Source organism: Pseudorca crassidens, unplaced genomic scaffold (genome assembly GCF_039906515.1).
Source record: "Pseudorca crassidens isolate mPseCra1 unplaced genomic scaffold, mPseCra1.hap1 Scaffold_48, whole genome shotgun sequence".
In the NCBI taxonomy this organism is placed as follows: domain Eukaryota; kingdom Metazoa; phylum Chordata; class Mammalia; order Artiodactyla; family Delphinidae; genus Pseudorca; species Pseudorca crassidens.
The window spans coordinates 5,991,826-6,019,485 of NW_027136300.1; the positions used below are offsets into that span (position 1 = coordinate 5,991,826).

The following is a 27,660-nucleotide window of genomic DNA, read 5'->3' on the forward strand; positions in this document are numbered from 1 at the left end:
AGACTGGAATTGCATTGAAAGCATAGGAAAAGAGGCAGAACGTCCACAATGATGCACTTGGCCAAAAAGGGCGTACGCGTTTTTTCCTGAATATATTCAGGAAAAAACGCATACGCCCTTTTTGGCCAACCAAGCAAACTTGCAAAGGAAATCTGCACTACAATGAAGTCTCACTTCCCCCCGGTCAAAAGGGCCATCTGAAAAAAGTGTAAAATTCAGAAAAGCAGGACAGGCCATGGAGAACTGGGAGCCTTGTTATGCTGATGGGCGGGATGTAAATTGCCAACAGACACTCGGGAGAAGTGTATGGTGTTTCCTGAAACATCTAAAAAACAAAGCAACAGAGCCTAGGGCACTTCCACTTATGGTCCTATAGCTTAGGGAAATTAAAATCAAAAAGACACAGCCACCCCAAAGTTTGGGACACCTCTGTTTACAAGAACCTCATTTACCGTACAAGTTCAATATCACAGAAAGTGAAAAATGGATAAAGAACTTGAGGTACTTACGTACAATGCAGTATCACTCAACAATGAAATCTATGTCATCAGGCCCGTAGCAGCATAATGAGTGGATACAGGTATGATGATTCTAACTGAAATAAGTCACACAGAAAAAGAAACATCATAAGATATCACTAATACACGGAATGTAAACTTGGCTACACAGGAACTGAATTCCAAAACAGAACAGGGTCTCAAAATTAGAAAACCAACTTATGCTTGCTTAAGGGGAAAGGTGAGTTGGGGTGCTGCATAAAACCAGACATTGAAATGAGCACAGATAAAGTTCCTTAAGCCAAATATGGAATAGACAAGAGCTACTCCTTGCTCAACGAAATGGACTCAACACCGCATATTAAACGCCTAAGAATGTACCTGACTAGTAAGTATCTTAAAACCTATGGATTACTATGTCTCCGAAAGAGAATCAAGCATGTGTACAGGGGCATAAACGCAGCAGTGATAGGATTGGAGAGGTTCGGTGAGCAAATGAAGACCCTCTGAAGTCATATTGCATGGTACCCATTCCACGGGTCTCAACTCTCCAGGTTTAAGGTATTCTTCCTTCAGCTAAAACATGCATGTGGAACCCAGAGTATGATCATCCATGTGAACGGGAGACATGTTCAAATATGTCTCAGTTTTCCTCCCCTGGTACTCGGGTGCAACATTCCAGACGCTTTACTAACACTCTCCGCACTTGGAGAGTCAGCACCTTTAAGCTCCTGTTTGGCCCAGTTTGCAATTTCTGCGGAAGATGAACAGAAATAGGGAGAACCAATGAGAGACTAGCTGGAGGTGTCTGGACGGGCAAATTTAACTCTCATTTCCCACCAGGAAGAGGAAATAACCAAAGGCTCAGCATGCCGTGCCGGAACAAGATTAGGGCCTGAAGCCATCCTGTGGTGTTGCGGCCAGCTCAAAAGAAAGCGAGTTGAAGAAAGGAGCTCAGGGGCACTGTAATTCACAAACCTGCAGAGTTATAAATGACAGCTATCGTCCAAAAATATACTGAAGTAAGGCTGCCAAGAGGACTTGAAAGCGGGGCAGAATTGTAGGAAACCAATTTCAGGAGGTAGACTGGAATTGCATTGAAAGCATAGGAAAAGAGGCAGAACGTCCACAGTGATGCACTTGGCCATAAAGGGCGTATGCGTTTTTTCCTGAATATATTCAGGAAGAAACGCATACGCCCGTTTTGGCCAACCAAGCAAGCTTGCAAAGGAAATCTGCACTACAATGAAGTCTCACTTCCCCCCGGTCAAAAGGGCCATCTGAAAAAAGTGTAAAATCCAGAAAGGCAGGACAGGCCATGGAGAACTGGGAGCCTTGTTATGCTGATGGGCGGGATGTAAATTGCCAACAGACACTCGGGAGAAGTGTATGGTGTTTCCTGAAACATCTAAAAAACAAAGCAACAGAGCCTAGGGCATTTCCACTTATGGTCCTATAGCTTAGGGAAATTAAAATCAAAAAGACACAGCCACCCCAAAGTTTGGGACGCCTCTGTTTACAAGAACCTCGTTTACAGTACAAGTTCAACATCGCAGAAAGTGAAAAATGGATAAAGAAGTTGTGGTATTTACTTACAAAGCAATATCACTCAGCAATGAAATCTATGTCATCAGGCCCTTAGCAGCACAATGAGTGGATTCAGGTATGATGATTCTAACTGAAATAAGTCACACAGAAAAAGAAACATCATAAGATATCAGTAATACACGGAATGTAAACTTGGCTACACAGGAACTGAATTACAGAACAGAACAGGGTCTCAAATTTAGAAAACCAACTTATGCTTGCATAAGGGGAAAGGTGAGTTGGGGTGCTGCATAAAACCAGAGATTGAAATGAGCACAGATAAAGTTCCTTAAGCCAAATATGGAATAGACAAGAGCTACTCCTTGCTCAACGAAATGGACTCAACACCGCATATTAAACGCCTAAGTATGTACCTGACTAGTAAGTAACTTAAAACCTATGGATTGCTATGTCTCCGAAAGAGAATCAAGCATGTGTACAGGGGCATAAACGCAGCAGTGATAGGATTGGAGAGGTTCGGTGAGCAAATGAAGACCCTTTGAAGTCATATTGCATGGTACCCATTCCACGGGTTTCAACTACCCAGGTTTAAGGTATTCTTCCTTCAGCTAAAACATGCATGTGGAACCTAGAGTATGATCAACCATGTGATCGGGAGACGTGTTCAAATATGTCTCAGTTTTCGTACCCTGGTACTCGGGTGCAACATTCCAGACGCTTTACTAACACCCTCCCGACTTGGAGAGTCAGTCCCTTTAACCTCCTGTTTGGCCCAGTTTGCAATTTCTGCGGAAGATGAACAGGAATAGCGAGAACCAATGAGAGACTAGCTGGAGGTGTCTGGACGGGCAAATTTAACTCTCATTTCCCACCAGGAAGAGGAATTAACCAAAGGCTCAGCGTGCCGTGCCGGAACCAGATTAGGGCCTGAAGCCATCCTGCGGTGTTGCGGCCAGCTCAAAAGAAAGCGAGTTGAAGAAAGGAGCTCAGGGGCACTGTAATTCACAAACCTGCAGACTTATAAATGACAGCTATCGTCCAAAAATATACTGAAGTAAGGCTGCCAAGAGGACTTGAAAGCGGGGCAGAATTGCAGGAAACCGATTTCAGGAGGTAGACTGGAATTGCATTGAAAGCATAGGAAAAGAGGCAGAACGTCCACAATGATGCACTTGGCCAAAAAGGGCGTATGCGTTTTTTCCTGAATATATTCAGGAAAAAACGCATACGCCCTTTTTGGCCAACCAAGCAAGCTTGCAAAGGAAATCTGCACTACAATGAAGTCTCACTTGCCCCCGGTCAAAAGGGCCATCTGAAAAAAGTGTAAAATCCAGAAAGGCAGGACAGGCCATGGAGAACTGGGAGCCTTGTTATGCTGATGGGCGGGATGTAAATTGCCAACAGACACTCGGGAGAAGTGTATGGTGTTTCCTGAAACATGTAAAAAACAAAGCAACAGAGCCTAGGGCACTTCCACTTATGGTCCTATAGCTTAGGGAAATTAAAATCAAAAAGACACAGCCACCCCAAAGTTTGGGACGCCTCTGTTTACAAGAACCTCGTTTACAGTACAAGTTCAACATCGCAGAAAGTGAAAAATGGATAAAGAAGTTGTGGTATTTACTTACAAAGCAATATCACTCAGCAATGAAATCTATGTCATCAAGCCCTTAGCAGCACAATGAGTGGATTCAGGTACGATGATTCTAATTGAAATAAGTCACACAGAAAAAGAAATATCATAAGATATCACTAATACACGGAATGTAAACTTGGCTACACAGGAACTGAATTCCAAAACAGAACAGGGTCTCAAATTCAGAAAACCAACTTATGCTTGCTTAAGGGGAAAGGTGAGTTGGGGTGCTGCATAAAACCAGAGATTGAAATGAGCACAGATAAAGTTCCTTAAGCCAAATATGGAATAGACTAGAGCTACCCCTTGCTCAACGAAATGGACTAAACACCGCATATTAAATGCCTAAGAATGTACCTGACTAGTAAGTATCTTAAAACCTATGGATTGCTATGTCTCCGAAAGAGAATCAAGCATGTGTACAGGGGCATAAACGCAGCAGTGATAGGATTGGAGAGGTTCGGTGAGCAAATGAAGACCCTCTGAAGTCATATTACATGGTACCCATTCCACGGGTTTCAACTACCCAGGTTTAAGGTATTCTTCCTTCAGCTAAAACATGCATGTGGAACCTAGAGTATGATCAACCATGTGATCGGGAGATGTGTTCAAATATGTCTCAGTTTTCGTACCCTGGTACTCGGGTGCAACATTCCAGACGCTTTACTAACACCCTCCCGACTTGGAGAGTCAGCGCCTTTAACCTCCTGTTTGGCCCAGTTTGCAATTTCTGCGGAAGATGAACAGGAATAGCGAGAACCAATGAGAGACTAGCTGGAGGTGTCTGGACGGGCAATTTTAACCCTCATTTCCCACCAGGAAGAGGAATTAACCAAAGGCTCAGCGTGCCGTGCCGGAACCAGATTAGGGCCTGAAGCCATCCTGCGGTGTTGCGGCCAGCTCAAAAGAAAGCGAGTTGAAGAAAGGAGCTCAGGGGCACTGTAATTCACAAACCTGCAGAGTTATAAATGACAGCTATCGTCCAAAAATATACTGAAGTAAGGCTGCCAAGAGGACTTGAAAGCGGGGCAGAATTGCAGGAAACCGATTTCAGGAGGTAGACTGGAATTGCATTGAAAGCATAGGAAAAGAGGCAGAACGTCCACAATGATGCACTTGGCCAAAAAGGGCGTATGCGTTTTTTCCTGAATATATTCAGGAAAAAACGCATACGCCCTTTTTGGCCAACCAAGCAAGCTTGCAAAGGAAATCTGCACTACAATGAAGTCTCACTTCCCCCCGGTCAAAAGGGCCATCTGAAAAAAGTGTAAAATCCAGAAAGGCAGGACAGGCCATGGAGAACTGGGAGCCTTGTTATGCTGATGGGCGGGATGTAAATTGCCAACAGACACTCGGGAGAAGTGTATTGTGTTTCCTGAAACATCTAAAAAACAAAGCAACAGAGCCTAGGACACTTCCACTTATGGTCCTATAGCTTAGGGAAATTAAAATCAAAAAGACACAGCCACCCCAAAGTTTGGGACGCCTCTGTTTACAAGAACCTCGTTTACCGTACAAGTTCAACATCGCAGAAAGTGAAAAATGGATAAAGAAGTTGTGGTATTTACTTACAAAGCAATATCACTCAGCAATGAAATCTATGTCATCAGGCCCTTAGCAGCACAATGAGTGGATTCAGGTATGATGATTCTAATTGAAATAAGTCACACAGAAAAAGAAACATCATAAGATATCAGTAATACACGGAATGTAAACTTGGCTACACAGGAACTGAATTACAGAACAGAACAGGGTCTCAAATTTAGAAAACCAACTTATGCTTGCTTAAGGGGAAAGGTGAGTTGGGGTGCTGCATAAAACCAGAGATTGAAATCAGCACAGATAAAGTTCCTTAAGCCAAATATGGAATAGACAAGAGCTACTCCTTGCTCAACGAAATGGACTCAACACCGCATATTAAACGCCTAAGAATGTACCTGACTAGTAAGTAACTTAAAACCTATGGATTGCTATGTCTCCGAAAGAGAATCAAGCATGTGTACAGGGGCATAAACGCAGCAGTGATAGGATTGGAGAGGTTCGGTGAGCAAATGAAGACCCTTTGAAGTCATATTGCATGGTACCCATTCCACGGGTTTCAACTACCCAGGTTTAAGGTATTCTTCCTTCAGCTAAAACATGCATGTGGAACCTAGAGTATGATCAACCATGTGATCGGGAGACGTGTTCAAATATGTCTCAGTTTTCGTACACTGGTACTCGGGTGCAACATTCCAGACGCTTTACTAACACCCTCCCGACTTGGAGAGTCAGTCCCTTTAACCTCCTGTTTGGCCCAGTTTGCAATTTCTGCGGAAGATGAACAGGAATAGCGAGAACCAATGAGAGACTAGCTGGAGGTGTCTGGACGGGCAAATTTAACTCTCATTTCCCACCAGGAAGAGGAATTAACCAAAGGCTCAGCGTGCCGTGCCGGAACCAGATTAGGGCCTGAAGCCATCCTGCGGTGTTGCGGCCAGCTCAAAAGAAAGCGAGTTGAAGAAAGGAGCTCAGGGGCACTGTAATTCACAAACCTGCAGAGTTATAAATGACAGCTATCGTCCAAAAATATACTGAAGTGAGGCTGCGAAGAGGACTTGAAAGCGGGGCAGAATTGCAGGAAACCGATTTCAGGAGGTAGACTGGAATTGCATTGAAAGCATAGGAAAAGAGGCAGAACGTCCACAATGATGCACTTGGCCAAAAAGGGCGTATGCGTTTTTTCCTGAATATATTCAGGAAAAAACGCATACGCCCTTTTTGGCCAACCAAGCAAGCTTGCAAAGGAAATCTGCACTACAATGAAGTCTCACTTCCCCCCGGTCAAAAGGGCCATCTGAAAAAAGTGTAAAATCCAGAAAGGCAGGACAGGCCATGGAGAACTGGGAGCCTTGTTATGCTGATGGGCGGGATGTAAATTGCCAACAGACACTCGGGAGAAGTGTATGGTGTTTCCTGAAACATGTAAAAAACAAAGCAACAGAGCCTAGGGCACTTCCACTTATGGTCCTATAGCTTAGGGAAATTAAAATCAAAAAGACACAGCCACCCCAAAGTTTGGGACGCCTCTGTTTACAAGAACCTCGTTTACAGTACAAGTTCAACATCGCAGAAAGTGAAAAATGGATAAAGAAGTTGTGGTATTTACTTACAAAGCAATATCACTCAGCAATGAAATCTATGTCATCAAGCCCTTAGCAGCACAATGAGTGGATTCAGGTACGATGATTCTAATTGAAATAAGTCACACAGAAAAAGAAATATCATAAGATATCACTAATACACGGAATGTAAACTTGGCTACACAGGAACTGAATTCCAAAACAGAACAGGGTCTCAAATTCAGAAAACCAACTTATGCTTGCTTAAGGGGAAAGGTGAGTTGGGGTGCTGCATAAAACCAGAGATTGAAATGAGCACAGATAAAGTTCCTTAAGCCAAATATGAAATAGACTAGAGCTACCCCTTGCTCAACGAAATGGACTAAACACCGCATATTAAACGCCTAAGAATGTACCTGACTAGTAAGTATCTTAAAACCTATGGATTGCTATGTCTCCGAAAGAGAATCAAGCATGTGTACAGGGGCATAAACGCAGCAGTGATAGGATTGGAGAGGTTCGGTGAGCAAATGAAGACCCTCTGAAGTCATATTACATGGTACCCATTCCACGGGTTTCAACTACCCAGGTTTAAGGTATTCTTCCTTCAGCTAAAACATGCATGTGGAACCTAGAGTATGATCAACCATGTGATCGGGAGATGTGTTCAAATATGTCTCAGTTTTCGTACCCTGGTACTCGGGTGCAACATTCCAGACGCTTTACTAACACCCTCCCGACTTGGAGAGTCAGCGCCTTTAACCTCCTGTTTGGCCCAGTTTGCAATTTCCGCGGAAGATGAACAGGAATAGCGAGAACCAATGAGAGACTAGCTGGAGGTGTCTGGACGGGCAAATTTAACCCTCATTTCCCACCAGGAAGAGGAATTAACCAAAGGCTCAGCGTGCCGTGCCGGAACCAGATTAGGGCCTGAAGCCATCCTGCGGTGTTGCGGCCAGCTCAAAAGAAAGCGAGTTGAAGAAAGGAGCTCAGGGGCACTGTAATTCACAAACCTGCAGAGTTATAAATGACAGCTATCGTCCAAAAATATACTGAAGTAAGGCTGCCAAGAGGACTTGAAAGCGGGGCAGAATTGCAGGAAACCGATTTCAGGAGGTAGACTGGAATTGCATTGAAAGCATAGGAAAAGAGGCAGAACGTCCACAATGATGCACTTGGCCAAAAAGGGCGTATGCGTTTTTTCCTGAATATATTCAGGAAAAAACGCATACGCCCTTTTTGGCCAACCAAGCAAGCTTGCAAAGGAAATCTGCACTACAATGAAGTCTCACTTCCCCCCGGTCAAAAGGGCCATCTGAAAAAAGTGTAAAATCCAGAAAGGCAGGACAGGCCATGGAGAACTGGGAGCCTTGTTATGCTGATGGGCGGGATGTAAATTGCCAACAGACACTCGGGAGAAGTGTATGGTGTTTCCTGAAACATCTAAAAAACAAAGCAACAGAGCCTAGGACACTTCCACTTATGGTCCTATAGCTTAGGGAAATTAAAATCAAAAAGACACAGCCACCCCAAAGTTTGGGACGCCTCTGTTTACAAGAACCTCGTTTACAGTACAAGTTCAACATCGCAGAAAGTGAAAAATGGATAAAGAAGTTGTGGTATTTACTTACAAAGCAATATCACTCAGCAATGAAATCTATGTCATCAGGCCCTTAGCAGCACAATGAGTGGATTCAGGTATGATGATTCTAATTGAAATAAGTCACACAGAAAAAGAAACATCATAAGATATCAGTAATACACGGAATGTAAACTTGGCTACACAGGAACTGAATTACAGAACAGAACAGGGTCTCAAATTTAGAAAACCAACTTATGCTTGCTTAAGGGGAAAGGTGAGTTGGGGTGCTGCATAAAACCAGAGATTGAAATGAGCACAGATAAAGTTCCTTAAGCCAAATATGGAATAGACAAGAGCTACTCCTTGCTCAACGAAATGGACTCAACACCGCATATTAAATGCCTAAGAATGTACCTGACTAGTAAGTATCTTAAAACCTATGGATTGCTATGTCTCCGAAAGAGAATCAAGCATGTGTACAGGGGCATAAACGCAGCAGTGATAGGATTGGAGAGGTTCGGTGAGCAAATGAAGACCCTTTGAAGTCATATTGCATGGTACCCATTCCACGGGTTTCAACTACCCAGGTTTAAGGTATTCTTCCTTCAGCTAAAACATGCATGTGGAACCTAGAGTATGATCAACCATGTGATCGGGAGACATGTTCAAATATGTCTCAGTTTTCGTACCCTGGTACTCGGGTGCAACATTCCAGACACTTTACTAACACCCTCCCGACTTGGAGAGTCAGCGCCTTTAACCTCCTGTTTGGCCCAGTTTGCAATTTCTGCGGAAGATGAACAGGAATAGCGAGAACCAATGAGAGACTAGTTGGAGGTGTCTGGATGGGCAAATTTAACCCTCATTTCCCACCAGGAAGAGGAATTAACCAAAGGCTCAGCGTGCCGTGCCGGAACCAGATTAGGGCCTGAAGCCATCCTGCGGTGTTGCGGCCAGCTCAAAAGAAAGCGAGTTGAAGAAAGGAGCTCAGGGGCACTGTAATTCACAAACCTGCAGAGTTATAAATGACAGCTATCGTCCAAAAATATACTGAAGTAAGGCTGCCAAGAGGACTTGAAAGCGGGGCAGAATTGCAGGAAACCGATTTCAGGAGGTAGACTGGAATTGCATTGAAAGCATAGGAAAAGAGGCAGAACGTCCACAATGATGCACTTGGCCAAAAAGGGCGTATGCGTTTTTTCCTGAATATATTCAGGAAAAAACGCATACGCCCTTTTTGGCCAACCAAGCAAGCTTGCAAAGGAAATCTGCACTACAATGAAGTCTCACTTCCCCCCGGTCAAAAGGGCCATCTGAAAAAAGTGTAAAATCCAGAAAGGCAGGACAGGCCATGGAGAACTGGGAGCCTTGTTATGCTGATGGGCGGGATGTAAATTGCCAACAGACACTCGGGAGAAGTGTATGGTGTTTCCTGAAACATCTAAAAAACAAAGCAACAGAGCCTAGGGCACTTCCACTTATGGTCCTATAGCTTAGGGAAATTAAAATCAAAAAGACACAGCCACCCCAAAGTTTGGGACGCCTCTGCTTACAAGAACCTCGTTTACCGTACAAGTTCAACATCGCAGAAAGTGAAAAATGGATAAAGAAGTTGTGGTATTTACTTACAAAGCAATATCACTCAGCAATGAAATCTATGTCATCAGGCCCTTAGCAGCACAATGAGTGGATTCAGGTATGACGATTCTAACTGAAATAAGTCACACAGAAAAAGAAACATCATAAGATATCAGTAATACACGGAATGTAAACTTGGCTCCAAAGGAACTGAATTACAGAACAGAACAGGGTCTCAAATTTAGAAAACCAACTTATGCTTGCTTAAGGGGAAAGGTGAGTTGGGGTGCTGAATAAAACCAGAGATTGAAATGAGCACAGATAAAGTTCCTTAAGCCAAATATGGAATAGACAAGAGCTACTCCTTGCTCAACGAAATGGACTCAACACCCCATATTAAGCGCCTAAGGATGTACCTGACTAGTAAGTATCTTAAAACCTATGGATTGCTATATCTCCAAAAGAGAATCAAGCATGTTTCCAGGGGCATAAATGCAGCAGTGATAGGATTGGAGAGGTTCGGTGAGCAAACAAAGACCCTTTGAAGTCATATTGCATGGTACCCATTCCAAGGGTCTCAACTCTCCAGGTTTCAGGGATTCTTCCTTCAGCTAAAACATGCATGTGGAACCTAGAGTATGATCAACCATGTGATCGGGAAACGTGTTCAAATATGTTTCAGTTTTCGTACCCTGGTACTCGGGTGCAACATTCCAGACGCTTTACTAACACCCTCCCGACTTGGAGAGTCAGTCCCTTTAACCTCCTGTTTGGCCCAGTTTGCAATTTCTGCGGAAGATGAACAGGAATAGCGAGAACCAATGAGAGACTAGCTGGAGGTGTCTGGACGGGCAAATTTAACTCTCATTTCCCACCAGGAAGAGGAATTAACCAAAGGCTCAGCGTGCCGTTCCGGAACCAGATTAGGGCCTGAAGCCATTCTGCGGTGTTGCGGCCAGGTCACAAGAAAGCGAGTTGAAGAAAGGAGTTCAGGGGCACTGTAATTCACAAACCTGCAGAGTTATAAATGACAGCTATCGTCCAAAAATATACTGAAGTAAGGCTGCCAAGAGGACTTGAAAGCGGGGCAGAATTGCAGGAAACCGATTTCAGGAGGTAGACTGGAATTGCATTGAAAGCATAGGAAAAGAGGCAGAACGTCCACAATGATGCACTTGGCCAAAAAGGGCATATGTGTTTTTTCCTGAATATATTCAGGAAAAAACGCATACGCCCTTTTTGGCCAACCAAGCAAGCTTGCAAAGGAAATCTCCACTACAATGAAGTCTCACTTCCCCCCAGTCAAAAGGGCCATCTGAAAAAAGTGTAAAATCCAGAAAGGCAGGACAGGCCATGGAGAACTGGGAGCCTTGTTATGCTGATGGGCAGGATGTAAATTGCCAACAGACACTCGGGAGAAGTGTATGGTGTTTCCTGAAACATCTAAAAAACAAAGCAACAGAGCCTAGGGCACTTCCACTTATGGTCCCATAGGTTAGGGAAATTAAAATCAAAAAGACTCAGCCACCCCAAAGTTTGGGACGCCTCTGCTTACAAGAACCTCGTTTACCGTACAAGTTCAACATCGCAGAAAGTGAAAAATGGATAAAGAATTTGTGGTATTTACTTACAAAGCAATATCACTCAGCAATGAAATCTATGTCATCAGGCCCTTAGCAGCACAATGAGTGGATTCAGGTATGACGATTCTAACTGAAATAAGTCACACAGAAAAAGAAACATCATAAGATATCAGTAATACACGGAATGTAAACTTGGCTACACAGGAACTGAATTACAGAACAGAAAAGGGTCTCAAATTTAGAAAACCAACTTATGCTTGCTTAAGGGTAAAGGTGAGTTGGGGTGCTGCATAAAACCAGAGATTGAAATGAGCACAGATAAAGTTCCTTAAGCCAAATATGGAATAGACAAGAGCTACTCCTTGCTCAACGAAATGGACTCAACACCCCATATTAAGCGCCTAAGAATGTACCTGACTAGTAAGTATCTTAAAACCTATGGATTGCTATATCTCCAAAAGAGAATCAAGCGTGTTTCCAGGGGCATAAATGCAGCAGTGATAGGATTGGAGAGGTTCGGTGAGCAAACAAAGACCCTTTGAAGTCATACTGCATGGTACCCATTCCACGGGTCTCAACTCTCCAGGTTTCAGGGATTCTTCCTTCAGCTAAAACATGCATGTGGAACCTAGAGTATGATCAACCATGTGATCGGGAGACGTGTTCAAATATGTCTCAGTTTTCATACCCTGGTACTCGGGTGCAACATTCCAGACGCTTTACTAACACCCTCCTGACTTGGAGAGTCAGTCCCTTTAACCTCCTGTTTGGCCCAGTTTGCAATTTCTGTGGAAGATGAACAGGAATAGCGAGAACCAATGAGAGACTAGCTGGAGGTGTCTGGACGGGCAAATTTAACTCTCATTTCCAACCAGGAAGAGGAATTAACCAAAGGCTCAGCGTGCCGTGCCGGAACAAGATTAGGGCCTGAAGCCATCCTGCGGTGTTGCGGCCAGGTCACAAGAAAGCAAGTTGAAGAAAGGAGCTCAAGGGCACTGTAATTCACAAACCTGCAGAGTTATAAATGACAGCTATCGTCCAAAAATATACTGAAGTAAGGCTGCCAAGAGGACTTGAAAGCGGGGCAGAATTGCAGGAAACCGATTTCAGGAGGTAGACTGGAATTGCATTGAAAGCATAGGAAAAGAGGCAGAACGTCCACAATGATGCACTTGGCCAAAAAGGGCGTATGCGTTTTTTCCTGAATATATTCAGGAAAAAACGCATACGCCCTTTTTGGCCAACCAAGCAAGCTTGCAAAGGAAATCTGCACTACAATGAAGTCTCACTTCCCCCCAGTCAAAAGGGCCATCTGAAAAAAGTGTAAAATCCAGAAAGGCAGGACAGGACATGGAGAACTGGGAGCCTTGTTATGCTGATGGGCAGGATGTAAATTGCCAACAGACACTCGGGAGAAGTGTATGGTGTTTCCTGAAACATCTAAAAAACAAAGCAACAGAGCCTAGGGCACTTCCACTTATGGTCCCATAGGTTAGGGAAATTAAAATCAAAAAGACACAGCCACCCCAAAGTTTGGGACGCCTCTGCTTACAAGAACCTCGTTTACCGTACAAGTTCAACATCGCAGAAAGTGAAAAATGGATAAAGAATTTGTGGTATTTACTTACAAAGCAATATCACTCAGCAATGAAATCTATGTCATCAGGCCCTTAGCAGCACAATGAGTGGATTCAGGTATGACGATTCTAACTGAAATAAGTCACACAGAAAAAGAAACATCATAAGATATCAGTAATACACGGAATGTAAACTTGGCTACACAGGAACTGAATTACAGAACAGAACAGGGTCTCAAATTTAGAAAACCAACTTATGCTTGCTTAAGGGTAAAGGTGAGTTGGGGTGCTGCATAAAACCAGAGATTGAAATGAGCACAGATAAAGTTCCTTAAGCCAAATATGGAATAGACAAGAGCTACTCCTTGCTCAACAAAATGGACTCAACACCCCATATTAAGCGCCTAAGAATGTACCTGACTTGTAAGTATCTTAAAACCTATGGATTGCTGTATCTCCAAAAGAGAATCAAGCGTGTTTCCAGGGGCATAAATGCAGCAGTGATAGGATTGGAGAGGTTCGGTGAGCAAACAAAGACCCTTTGAAGTCATATTGCATGGTACCCATTCCACGGGTCTCAACTCTCCAGGTTTCAGGGATTCTTCCTTCAGCTAAAACATGCATGTGGAACCTAGAGTATGATCAACCATGTGATCGGGAGACGTGTTCAAATATGTCTCAGTTTTCGTACCCTGGTACTCGGGTGCAACATTCCAGACGCTTTACTAACACCCTCCCGACTTGGAGAGTCAGTCCCTTTAACCTCCTGTTTGGCCCAGTTTGCAATTTCTGCGGAAGATGAACAGGAATAGCGAGAACCAATGAGAGACTAGCTGGAGGTGTCTGGACGGGCAAATTTAACTCTCATTTCCCACCAGGAAGAGGAATTAACCAAAGGCTCAGCGTGCCGTGCCGGAACAAGATTAGGGCCTGAAGCCATCCTGCGGTGTTGCGGCCAGGTCACAAGAAAGCGAGTTGAAGAAAGGAGCTCAGGGGCACTGTAATTCACAAACCTGCAGAGTTATAAATGACAGCTATCGTCCAAAAATATACTGAAGTAAGGCTGCCAAGAGGACTTGAAAGCGGGGCAGAATTGCAGGAAACCGATTTCAGGAGGTAGACTGGAATTGCATTGAAAGCATAGGAAAAGAGGCAGAACGTCCACAATGATGCACTTGGCCAAAAAGGGCGTATGCGTTTTTTCCTGAATATATTCAGGAAAAAACGCATACGCCCTTTTTGGCCAACCAAGCAAGCTTGCAAAGGAAATCTGCACTACAATGAAGTCTCACTTCCCCCCGGTCAAAAGGGCCATCTGAAAAAAGTGTAAAATCCAGAAAGGCAGGACAGGCCATGGAGAACTGGGAGCCTTGTTATGCTGATGGGCGGGATGTAAATTGCCAACAGACACTCGGGAGAAGTGTATGGTGTTTCCTGAAACATCTAAAAAACAAAGCAACAGAGCCTAGGGCACTTCCACTTATGGTCCTATAGCTTAGGGAAATTAAAATCAAAAAGACACAGCCACCCCAAAGTTTGGGACGCCTCTGTTTACAAGAACCTCGTTTACCGTACAAGTTCAACATCGCAGAAAGTTAAAAATGGATAAAGAATTTGTGGTATTTACTTACAAAGCAATATCACTCAGCAATGAAATCTATGTCATCAGGCCCTTAGCAGCACAATGAGTGGATTCAGGTATGACGATTCTAACTGAAATAAGTCACACAGAAAAAGAAACATCATAAGATATCAGTAATACACGGAATGTAAACTTGGCTACACAGGAACTGAATTACAGAACAGAACAGGGTCTCAAATTTAGAAAACCAACTTATGCTTGCTTAAGGGTAAAGGTGAGTTGGGGTGCTGCATAAAACCAGAGATTGAAATGAGCACAGATAAAGTTCCTTAAGCCAAATATGGAATAGACAAGAGCTACTCCTTGCTCAACGAAATGGACTCAACACCCCATATTAAGCGCCTAAGAATGTACCTGACTAGTAAGTATCTTAAAACCTATGGATTGCTATATCTCCAAAAGAGAATCAAGCGTGTTTCCAGGGGCATAAATGCAGCAGTGATAGGATTGGAGAGGTTCGGTGAGCAAACAAAGACCCTTTGAAGCCATATTGCATAGTACCCATTCCACGGGTCTCAACTCTCCAGGTTTCAGGGATTCTTCCTTCAGCTAAAACATGCATGTGGAACCTAGAGTATGATCAACCATGTGATCGGGAGACGTGTTCAAATATGTCTCAGTTTTCGTACCCTGGTACTCGGGTGCAACATTCCAGACGCTTTACTAACACCCTCCTGACTTGGAGAGTCAGTCCCTTTAACCTCCTGTTTGGCCCAGTTTGCAATTTCTGCGGAAGATGAACAGGAATAGCGAGAACCAATGAGAGACTAGCTGGAGGTGTCTGGACGGGCAAATTTAACTCTCATTTCCCACCAGGAAGAGGAATTAACCAAAGGCTCAGCGTGCCGTGCCGGAACAAGATTAGGGCCTGAAGCCATCCTGCGGTGTTGCGGCCAGGTCACAAGAAAGCGAGTTGAAGAAAGGAGCTCAGGGGCACTGTAATTCACAAACCTGCAGAGTTATAAATGACAGCTATCGTCCAAAAATATACTGAAGTAAGGCTGCCAAGAGGACTTGAAAGCGGGGCAGAATTGCAGGAAACCGATTTCAGGAGGTAGACTGGAATTGCATTGAAAGCATAGGAAAAGAGGCAGAACGTCCACAATGATGCACTTGGCCAAAAAGGGCGTATGCGTTTTTTCCTGAATATATTCAGGAAAAAACGCATACGCCCTTTTTGGCCAACCAAGCAAGCTTGCAAAGGAAATCTGCACTACAATGAAGTCTCACTTCCCCCCGGTCAAAAGGGCCATCTGAAAAAAGTGTAAAATCCAGAAAGGCAGGACAGGCCATGGAGAACTGGGAGCCTTGTTATGCTGATGGGCGGGATGTAAATTGCCAACAGACACTCGGGAGAAGTGTATGGTGTTTCCTGAAACATCTAAAAAACAAAGCAACAGAGCCTAGGGAACTTCCACTTATGGTCCTATAGCTTAGGGAAATTAAAATCAAAAAGACACAGCCACCCCAAAGTTTGGGACGCCTCTGTTTACAAGAACCTCGTTTACCGTACAAGTTCAACATCGCAGAAAGTTAAAAATGGATAAAGAATTTGTGGTATTTACTTACAAAGCAATATCACTCAGCAATGAAATCTATGTCATCAGGCCCTTAGCAGCACAATGAGTGGATTCAGGTATGACGATTCTAACTGAAATAAGTCACACAGAAAAAGAAACATCATAAGATATCAGTAATACACGGAATGTAAACTTGGCTACACAGGAACTGAATTACAGAACAGAACAGGGTCTCAAATTTAGAAAACCAACTTATGCTTGCTTAAGGGTAAAGGTGAGTTGGGGTGCTGCATAAAACCAGAGATTGAAATGAGCACAGATAAAGTTCCTTAAGCCAAATATGGAATAGACAAGAGCTACTCCTTGCTCAACGAAATGGACTCAACACCCCATATTAAGCGCCTAAGAATGTACCTGACTAGTAAGTATCTTAAAACCTATGGATTGCTATATCTCCAAAAGAGAATCAAGCGTGTTTCCAGGGGCATAAATGCAGCAGTGATAGGATTGGAGAGGTTCGGTGAGCAAACAAAGACCCTTTGAAGCCATATTGCATAGTACCCATTCCACGGGTCTCAACTCTCCAGGTTTCAGGGATTCTTCCTTCAGCTAAAACATGCATGTGGAACCTAGAGTATGATCAACCATGTGATCGGGAGACGTGTTCAAATATGTCTCAGTTTTCGTACCCTGGTACTCGGGTGCAACATTCCAGACGCTTTACTAACACCCTCCTGACTTGGAGAGTCAGTCCCTTTAACCTCCTGTTTGGCCCAGTTTGCAATTTCTGCGGAAGATGAACAGGAATAGCGAGAACCAATGAGAGACTAGCTGGAGGTGTCTGGACGGGCAAATTTAACTCTCATTTCCCACCAGGAAGAGGAATTAACCAAAGGCTCAGCGTGCCGTGCCGGAACAAGATTAGGGCCTGAAGCCATCCTGCGGTGTTGCGGCCAGGTCACAAGAAAGCGAGTTGAAGAAAGGAGCTCAGGGGCACTGTAATTCACAAACCTGCAGAGTTATAAATGACAGCTATCGTCCAAAAATATACTGAAGTAAGGCTGCCAAGAGGACTTGAAAGCGGGGCAGAATTGCAGGAAACCGATTTCAGGAGGTAGACTGGAATTGCATTGAAATCATAGGAAAAGAGGCAGAACGTCCACAATGATGCACTTGGCCAAAAAGGGCGTATGCGTTTTTTCCTGAATATATTCAGGAAAAAACGCATACGCCCTTTTTGGCCAACCAAGCAAACTTGCAAAGGAAATCTGCACTACAATGAAGTCTCACTTCCCCCCGGTCAAAAGGGCCATCTGAAAAAAGTGTAAAATCCAGAAAGGCAGGACAGGCCATGGAGAACTGGGAGCCTTGTTATGCTGATGGGCGGGATGTAAATTGCCAACAGACACTCGGGAGAAGTGTATGGTGTTTCCTGAAACATCTAAAAAACAAAGCAACAGAGCCTAGGGCACTTCCACTTATGGTCCCATAGGTTAGGGAAATTAAAATCAAAAAGACACAGCCACCCCAAAGTTTGGGACGCCTCTGCTTACAAGAACCTCGTTTACCGTACAAGTTCAACATCGCAGAAAGTGAAAAATGGATAAAGAATTTGTGGTATTTACTTACAAAGCAATATCACTCAGCAATGAAATCTATGTCATCAGGCCCTTAGCAGCACAATGAGTGGATTCAGGTATGACGATTCTAACTGAAATAAGTCACACAGAAAAAGAAACATCATAAGATATCAGTAATACACGGAATGTAAACTTGGCTACACAGGAACTGAATTACAGAACAGAACAGGGTCTCAAATTTAGAAAACCAACTTATGCTTGCTTAAGGGTAAAGGTGAGTTGGGGTGCTGCATAAAACCAGAGATTGAAATGAGCACAGATAAAGTTCCTTAAGCCAAATATGGAATAGACAAGAGCTACTCCTTGCTTAACAAAATGGACTCAACACCCCATATTAAGCGCCTAAGAATGTACCTGACTTGTAAGTATCTTAAAACCTATGGATTGCTGTATCTCCAAAAGAGAATCAAGCGTGTTTCCAGGGGCATAAATGCAGCAGTGATAGGATTGGAGAGGTACGGTGAGCAAACAAAGACCCTTTGAAGTCATATTGCATGGTACCCATTCCACGGGTCTCAACTCTCCAGGTTTCAGGGATTCTTCCTTCAGCTAAAACATGCATGTGGAACCTAGAGTATGATCAACCATGTGATCGGGAGACGTGTTCAAATATGTCTCAGTTTTCGTACCCTGGTACTCGGGTGCAACATTCCAGACGCTTTACTAACACCCTCCCGACTTGGAGAGTCAGTCCCTTTAACCTCCTGTTTGGCCCAGTTTGCAATTTCTGCGGAAGATGAACAGGAATAGCGAGAACCAATGAGAGACTAGCTGGAGGTGTCTGGACGGGCAAATTTAACTCTCATTTCCCACCAGGAAGAGGAATTAACCAAAGGCTCAGCGTGCCGTGCCGGAACAAGATTAGGGCCTGAAGCCATCCTGCGGTGTTGCGGCCAGGTCACAAGAAAGCGAGTTGAAGAAAGGAGCTCAGGGGCACTGTAATTCACAAACCTGCAGAGTTATAAATGACAGCTATCGTCCAAAAATATACTGAAGTAAGGCTGCCAAGAGGACTTGAAAGCGGGGCAGAATTGCAGGAAACCGATTTCAGGAGGTAGACTGGAATTGCATTGAAATCATAGGAAAAGAGGCAGAACGTCCACAATGATGCACTTGGCCAAAAAGGGCGTATGCGTTTTTTCCTGAATATATTCAGGAAAAAACGCATACGCCCTTTTTGGCCAACCAAGCAAACTTGCAAAGGAAATCTGCACTACAATGAAGTCTCACTTCCCCCCGGTCAAAAGGGCCATCTGAAAAAAGTGTAAAATCCAGAAAGGCAGGACAGGCCATGGAGAACTGGGAGCCTTGTTATGCTGATGGGCGGGATGTAAATTGCCAACAGACACTCGGGAGAAGTGTATGGTGTTTCCTGAAACATCTAAAAAACAAAGCAACAGAGCCTAGGGCACTTCCACTTATGGTCCCATAGGTTAGGGAAATTAAAATCAAAAAGACACAGCCACCCCAAAGTTTGGGACGCCTCTGCTTACAAGAACCTCGTTTACCGTACAAGTTCAACATCGCAGAAAGTGAAAAATGGATAAAGAATTTGTGGTATTTACTTACAAAGCAATATCACTCAGCAATGAAATCTATGTCATCAGGCCCTTAGCAGCACAATGAGTGGATTCAGGTATGACGATTCTAACTGAAATAAGTCACACAGAAAAAGAAACATCATAAGATATCAGTAATACACGGAATGTAAACTTGGCTACACAGGAACTGAATTACAGAACAGAACAGGGTCTCAAATTTAGAAAACCAACTTATGCTTGCTTAAGGGTAAAGGTGAGTTGGGGTGCTGCATAAAACCAGAGATTGAAATGAGCACAGATAAAGTTCCTTAAGCCAAATATGGAATAGACAAGAGCTACTCCTTGCTTAACAAAATGGACTCAACACCCCATATTAAGCGCCTAAGAATGTACCTGACTTGTAAGTATCTTAAAACCTATGGATTGCTGTATCTCCAAAAGAGAATCAAGCGTGTTTCCAGGGGCATAAATGCAGCAGTGATAGGATTGGAGAGGTACGGTGAGCAAACAAAGACCCTTTGAAGTCATATTGCATGGTACCCATTCCACGGGTCTCAACTCTCCAGGTTTCAGGGATTCTTCCTTCAGCTAAAACATGCATGTGGAACCTAGAGTATGATCAACCATGTGATCGGGAGACGTGTTCAAATATGTCTCAGTTTTCGTACCCTGGTACTCGGGTGCAACATTCCAGACGCTTTACTAACACCCTCCCGACTTGGAGAGTCAGTCCCTTTAACCTCCTGTTTGGCCCAGTTTGCAATTTCTGTGGAAGATGAACAGGAATAGCGAGAACCAATGAGAGACTAGCTGGAGGTGTCTGGACGGGCAAATTTAACTCTCATTTCCCACCAGGAAGAGGAATTAACCAAAGGCTCAGCGTGCCGTGCCGGAACAAGATTAGGGCCTGAAGCCATCCTGCGGTGTTGCGGCCAGGTCACAAGAAAGCGAGTTGAAGAAAGGAGCTCAGGGGCACTGTAATTCACAAACCTGCAGAGTTATAAATGACAGCTATCGTCCAAAAATATACTGAAGTAAGGCTGCCAAGAGGACTTGAAAGCGGGGCAGAATTGCAGGAAACCGATTTCAGGAGGTAGACTGGAATTGCATTGAAAGCATAGGAAAAGAGGCAGAACGTCCACAATGATGCACTTGGCCAAAAAGGGCGTATGCGTTTTTTCCTGAATATATTCAGGAAAAAACGCATACGCCCTTTTTGGCCAACCAAGCAAGCTTGCAAAGGAAATCTGCACTACAATGAAGTCTCACTTCCCCCCGGTCAAAAGGGCCATCTGAAAAAAGTGTAAAATCCAGAAAGGCAGGACAGGCCATGGAGAACTGGGAGCCTTGTTATGCTGATGGGCGGGATGTAAATTGCCAACAGACACTCGGGAGAAGTGTATGGTGTTTCCTGAAACATCTAAAAAACAAAGCAACAGAGCCTAGGGCACTTCCACTTATGGTCCTATAGCTTAGGGAAATTAAAATCAAAAAGACACAGCCACCCCAAAGTTTGGGACGCCTCTGTTTACAAGAACCTCGTTTACCGTACAAGTTCAACATCGCAGAAAGTGAAAAATGGATAAAGAATTTGTGGTATTTACTTACAAAGCAATATCACTCAGCAATGAAATCTATGTCATCAGGCCCTTAGCAGCACAATGAGTGGATTCAGGTATGACGATTCTAACTGAAATAAGTCACACAGAAAAAGAAACATCATAAGATATCAGTAATACACGGAATGTAAACTTGGCTACACAGGAACTGAATTACAGAACAGAACAGGGTCTCAAATTTAGAAAACGAACTTATGCTTGCTTAAGGGGAAAGGTGAGTTGGGGTGCTGCATAAAACCAGAGATTGAAATGAGCACAGATAAAGTTCCTTAAGCCAAATATGGAATAGACAAGATCTACTCCTTGCTCAACGAAATGGACTCAACACCGCATATTAAACGCCTAAGAATGTACCTGACTAGTAAGTATCTTAAAACCTATGGATTGCTATGTCTCCGAAAGAGAATCAAGCATGTGTACAGGGGCATAAACGCAGCAGTGATAGGATTGGAGAGGTTCAGTGAGCAAATGAAGACCCTTTGAAGTCATATTGCATGGTACCCATTCCACGGGTTTCAACTACCCAGGTTTAAGGTATTCTTCCTTCAGCTAAAACATGCATGTGGAACCTAGAGTATGATCAACCATGTGATCGGGAGACGTGTTCAAATATGTCTCAGTTTTCGTACGCTGGTACTCGGGTGCAACATTCCAGACGCTTTACTAACACCCTCCCGACTTGGAGAGTCAGTCCCTTTAACCTCCTGTTTGGCCCAGTTTGCAATTTCTGCGGAAGATGAACAGGAATAGCGAGAACCAATGAGAGACTAGCTGGAGGTGTCTGGACGGGCAAATTTAACTCTCATTTCCCACAAGGAAGAGGAATTAACCAAAGGCTCAGCATGCCGTGCCGGAACCAGATTAGGGCCTGAAGCCATCCTGCGGTGTTGCGGCCAGGTCACAAGAAAGCGAGTTGAAGAAAGGAGCTCAGGGGCACTGTAATTCACAAACCTGCAGAGTTATAAATGTCAGCTATCGTCCAAAAATATACCGAAGTAAGGCTGCCAAGAGGACTTGAAAGCGGGGCAGAATTGAAGGAAACCGATTTCAGGAGGTAGACTGGAATTGCATTGAAAGCATAGGAAAAGAGGCAGAACGTCCACAATGATGCACTTGGCCAAAAAGGGCGTATGCGTTTTTTCCTGAATATATTCAGGAAAAAACGCATACGCCCTTTTTGGCCAACCAAGCAAGCTTGCAAAGGAAATCTGCACTACAATGAAGTCTCACTTCCCCCCGTCCAAAAGGGCCATCTGAGAAAAGTAAAAAATCCAGAAAGGCAGGACAGGCCATGGAGAACTGGGAGCCTTGTTATGCTGATGGGCGGGATGTAAATTGCCAACAGACACTCGGGAGAAGTGTATGGTGTTTCCTGAAACATCTAAAAAACAAAGCAACAGAGCCTAGGGCACTTCCACTTATGGTCCTATAGCTTAGGGAAATTAAAATCAAAAAGACACAGCCACCCCAAAGTTTGGGACGCCTCTGTTTACAAGAATCTCGTTTACAGTACAAGTTCAACATCGCAGAAAGTGAAAAATGGATAAAGAAGTTGTGGTATTTACTTACAAAGCAATATCACTCAGCAATGAAATCTATGTCATCAGGCCCTTAGCAGCACAATGAGTGGATTCAGGTATGATGATTCTAACTGAAATAAGTCACACAGAAAAAGAAACATCATAAGATATCACTAATGCATGGAATGTAAACTTGGCTACACAGGAACTGAATTCCAAAACAGAACAGGGTCTCAAATTTAGAAAACCAACTTATTCTTGCTTAAGGGGAAAGGTGAGTTGGGGTGCTGAATAAAACCAGAGATTGAAATGAGCACAGATAAATTTCCTTAAGCCAAATATGGAATAGACAAGAGCTACTCCTTGCTCAACGAAATGGACTCAACACCGCATATTAAACGCCTAAGAATGTACCTGACTAGTAAGTATCTTAAAACCTATGGATTGCTATGTCTCCGAAAGAGAACCAAGCGTGTGTACAGGGGCATAAACGCAGCAGTGATAGGATTGGAGAGGTTCGGTGAGCAAATGAAGACCCTTTGAAGTCATATTGCATGGTACCCATTCCACGGGTTTCAACTACCCAGGTTTAAGGTATTCTTCCTTCAGCTAAAACATGCATGTGGAACCTAGAGTATGATCAACCATGTGACCGGGAGACGTGTTCAAATATGTCTCAGTTTTCGTACCCTGGTACTCGGGTGCAACATTCCAGACGCTTTACTAACACCCTCCCGACTTGGAGAGTCAGTCCCTTTAACCTCCTGTTTGGCCCAGTTTGCAATTTCTGCGAAAGATGAACAGGAATAGCGAGAACCAATGAGAGACTAGCTGGAGGTGTCTGGACGGGCAAATTTAACTCTCATTTCCCACAAGGAAGAGGAATTAACCAAAGGCTCAGCGTGCCGTGCCGGAACCAGATTAGGGCCTGAAGCCATCCTGCGGTGTTGCGGCCAGCTCAAAAGAAAGCGAGTTGAAGAAAGGAGCTCAGGGGCACTGTAATTCACAAACCTGCAGAGTTATAAATGACAGCTATCGTCCAAAAATATACTGAAGTAAGGCTGCCAAGAGGACTTGAAAGCGGGGCAGAATTGCAGGAAACCGATTTCAGGAGGTAGACTGGAATTGCATTGAAAGCATAGGAAAAGAGGCAGAACGTCCACAATGATGCACTTGGCCAAAAAGGGCGTATGCATTTTTTCCTGAATATATTCAGGAAAAAACGCATACGCCCTTTTTGGCCAACCAAGCAAGCTTGCAAAGGAAATCTGCACTACAATGAAGTCTCACTTCCCCCCGGTCAAAAGGGCCATCTGAAAAAAGTGTAAAATCCAGAAAGGCAGGACAGGCCATGGAGAACTGGGAGCCTTGTTATGCTGATGGGCGGGATGTAAATTGCCAACAGACACTCGGGAGAAGTGTATGGTGTTTCCTGAAACATCTAAAAAACAAAGCAACAGAGCCTAGGGCACTTCCACTTATGGTCCTATAGCTTAGGGAAATTAAAATCAAAAAACACAGCCACCCCAAACATTGGGACGCCTCTGTTTACAAGACCCTCGTTTACAGTACAAGTTCAACATCGCAGAAAGTGAAAAATGGATAAAGAAGTTGTGGTATTTACTTACAAAGCAATATCACTCAGCAATGAAATCTATGTCATCAGGCCCTTAGCAGCACAATGAGTGGATTCAGGTATGATGATTCTAACTGAAATAAGTCACACAGAAAAAGAAACATCATAAGATATCAGTAATACACGGAATGTAAACTTGGCTACACAGGAACTGAATTACAGAACAGAACAGGGTCTCAAATTTAGAAAACCAACTTATGGTTGCTTAAGGGTAAAGGTGAGTTGGGGTGCTGCATAAAACCAGAGATTGAAATGAGCACAGATAAAGTTCCTTAAGCCAAATATGGAATAGACAAGAGCTACTCCTTGCTCAACGAAATGGACTCAACACCCCATATTAAACGCCTAAGAATGTACCTGACTGGTAAGTATCTTAAAACCTATGGATTGCTATGTCTCCGAAAGAGAATCAAGCATGTGTACAGGGACATAAACGCAGCAGTGATAGGATTGGAGAGGTTCGGTGAGCAAATGAAGACCCTTTGAAGTCATATTGCATGGTACCCATTCCACGGGTTTCAACTACCCAGGTTTAAGGTATTCTTCCTTCAGGTAAAACATGCATGTGGAACCTAGAGTATGATCAACCATGTGATCGGGAGACGTGTTCAAATATGTCTCAGTTTTCGTACCCTGGTACTCGGGTGCAACATTCCAGACGCTTTACTAACACCCTCCCGACTTGGAGAGTCAGTCCCTTTAACCTCCTGTTTGGCCCAGTTTGCAATTTCTGCGGAAGATGAACAGGAATAGCGAGAACCAATGAGAGACTAGCTGGAGGTGTCTGGACGGGCAAATTTAACTCTCATTTCCCACAAGGAAGAGGAATTAACCAAAGGCTCAGCATGCCGTGCCGGATCCAGATTAGGGCCTGAAGCCATCCTGCGGTGTTGCGGCCAGGTCACAAGAAAGCGAGTTGAAGAAAGGAGCTCAGGGGCACTGTAATTCACAAACCTGCAGAGTTATAAATGTCAGCTATCGTCCAAAAATATACCGAAGTAAGGCTGCCAAGAGGACTTGAAAGCGGGGCAGAATTGCAGGAAACCGATTTCAGGAGGTAGACTGGAATTGCATTGAAAGCATAGGAAAAGAGGCAGAACGTCCACAATGATGCACTTGGCCAAAAAGGGCGTATGCGTTTTTTCCTGAATATATTCAGGAAAAAACGCATATGCCCTTTTTGGCCAACCAAGCAAGCTTGCAAAGGAAATCTGCACTACAATGAAGTCTCACTTCCCCCCGTCCAAAAGGGCCATCTGAGAAAAGTAAAAAATCCAGAAAGGCAGGACAGGCCATGGAGAACTGGGAGCCTTGTTATGCTGATGGGCGGGATGTAAATTGCCAACAGACACTCGGGAGAAGTGTATGGTGTTTCCTGAAACATCTAAAAAACAAAGCAACAGAGCCTAGGGCACTTCCACTTATGGTCCTATAGCTTAGGGAAATTAAAATCAAAAAGACACAGCCACCCCAAAGTTTGGGACGCCTCTGTTTACAAGAATCTCGTTTACAGTACAAGTTCAACATCGCAGAAAGTGAAAAATGGATAAAGAAGTTGTGGTATTTACTTACAAAGCAATATCACTCAGCAATGAAATCTATGTCATCAGGCCCTTAGCAGCACAATGAGTGGATTCAGGTATGATGATTCTAACTGAAATAAGTCACACAGAAAAAGAAACATCATAAGATATCACTAATGCATGGAATGTAAACTTGGCTACACAGGAACTGAATTCCAAAACAGAACAGGGTCTCAAATTTAGAAAACCAACTTATTCTTGCTTAAGGGAAAAGGTGATTTGGGGTGCTGAATAAAACCAGAGATTGAAATGAGCACAGATAAATTTCCTTAAGCCAAATATGGAATAGACAAGAGCTACTCCTTGCTCAACGAAATGGACTCAACACCGCATATTAAACGCCTAAGAATGTACCTGACTAGTAAGTATCTTAAAACCTATGGATTGCTATGTCTCCGAAAGAGAACCAAGCGTGTGTACAGGGGCATAAACGCAGCAGTGATAGGATTGGAGAGGTTCGGTGAGCAAATGAAGACCCTTTGAAGTCATATTGCATGGTACCCATTCCACGGGTTTCAACTACCCAGGTTTAAGGTATTCTTCCTTCAGCTAAAACATGCATGTGGAACCTAGAGTATGATCAACCATGTGACCGGGAGACGTGTTCAAATATGTCTCAGTTTTCGTACCCTGGTACTCGGGTGCAACATTCCAGACGCTTTACTAACACCCTCCCGACTTGGAGAGTCAGTCCCTTTAACCTCCTGTTTGGCCCAGTTTGCAATTTCTGCGGAAGATGAACAGGAATAGCGAGAACCAATGAGAGACTAGCTGGAGGTGTCTGGACGGGCAAATTTAACTCTCATTTCCCACAAGGAAGAGGAATTAACCAAAGGCTCAGCGTGCCGTGCCGGAACCAGATTAGGGCCTGAAGCCATCCTGCGGTGTTGCGGCCAGCTCAAAAGAAAGCGAGTTGAAGAAAGGAGCTCAGGGGCACTGTAATTCACAAACCTGCAGACTTATAAATGACAGCTATCGTCCAAAAATATACTGAAGTAAGGCTGCCAAGAGGACTTGAAAGCGGGGCAGAATTGCAGGAAACCGATTTCAGGAGGTAGACTGGAATTGCATTGAAAGCATAGGAAAAGAGGCAGAACGTCCACAATGATGCACTTGGCCAAAAAGGGCGTATTCATTTTTTCCTGAATATATTCAGGAAAAAACGCATACGCCCTTTTTGGCCAACCAAGCAAGCTTGCAAAGGAAATCTGCACTACAATGAAGTCTCACTTCCCCCCGGTCAAAAGGGCCATCTGAAAAAAGTGTAAAATTCAGAAAAGCAGGACAGGCCATGGAGAACTGGGAGCCTTGTTATGCTGATGGGCGGGATGTAAATTGCCAACAGACACTCGGGAGAAGTGTATGGTGTTTCCTGAAACATCTAAAAAACAAAGCAACAGAGCCTAGGGCACTTCCACTTATGGTCCTATAGCTTAGGGAAATTAAAATCAAAAAGACACAGCCACCCCAAAGTTTGGGACGCCTCTGTTTACAAGAACCTCATTTACCGTACAAGTTCAATATCACAGAAAGTGAAAAATGGATAGAGAACTTGAGGTACTTACGTACAATGCATTATCACTCAACAATGAAATCTATGTCATCAGGCCCGTAGCAGCATAATGAGTGGATTCAGGTACGATGATTCTAACTGAAATAAGTCACACAGAAAAAGAAACATCATAAGATATCAGTAATACACGGAATGTAAACTTGGCTACACAGGAACTGAATTCCAAAACAGAACAGGGTCTCAAAATTAGAAAACCAACTTATGCTTGCTTAAGGGGAAAGGTGAGTTGGGGTGCTGCATAAAACCAGACATTGAAATGAGCACAGATAAAGTTCCTTAAGCCA

The 27,660-nt window shown here is 43.8% G+C and overlaps 1 long non-coding RNA gene across 1 annotated transcript in view; it reads right to left on the reverse strand.

Moving 5' to 3' along the window:
- Positions 1 to 27,408, reverse strand: part of LOC137218212 (uncharacterized) — a 169,539-nt gene extending 142,131 nt beyond the window's left edge. The window contains exon 1 of the long non-coding RNA XR_010940531.1: positions 27,369 to 27,408. This is a non-coding gene — a long non-coding RNA (uncharacterized lncRNA). The remainder of the gene's footprint in view (positions 1 to 27,368) is intronic.
- Positions 27,409 to 27,660: the final 252 nt, after the last annotated feature.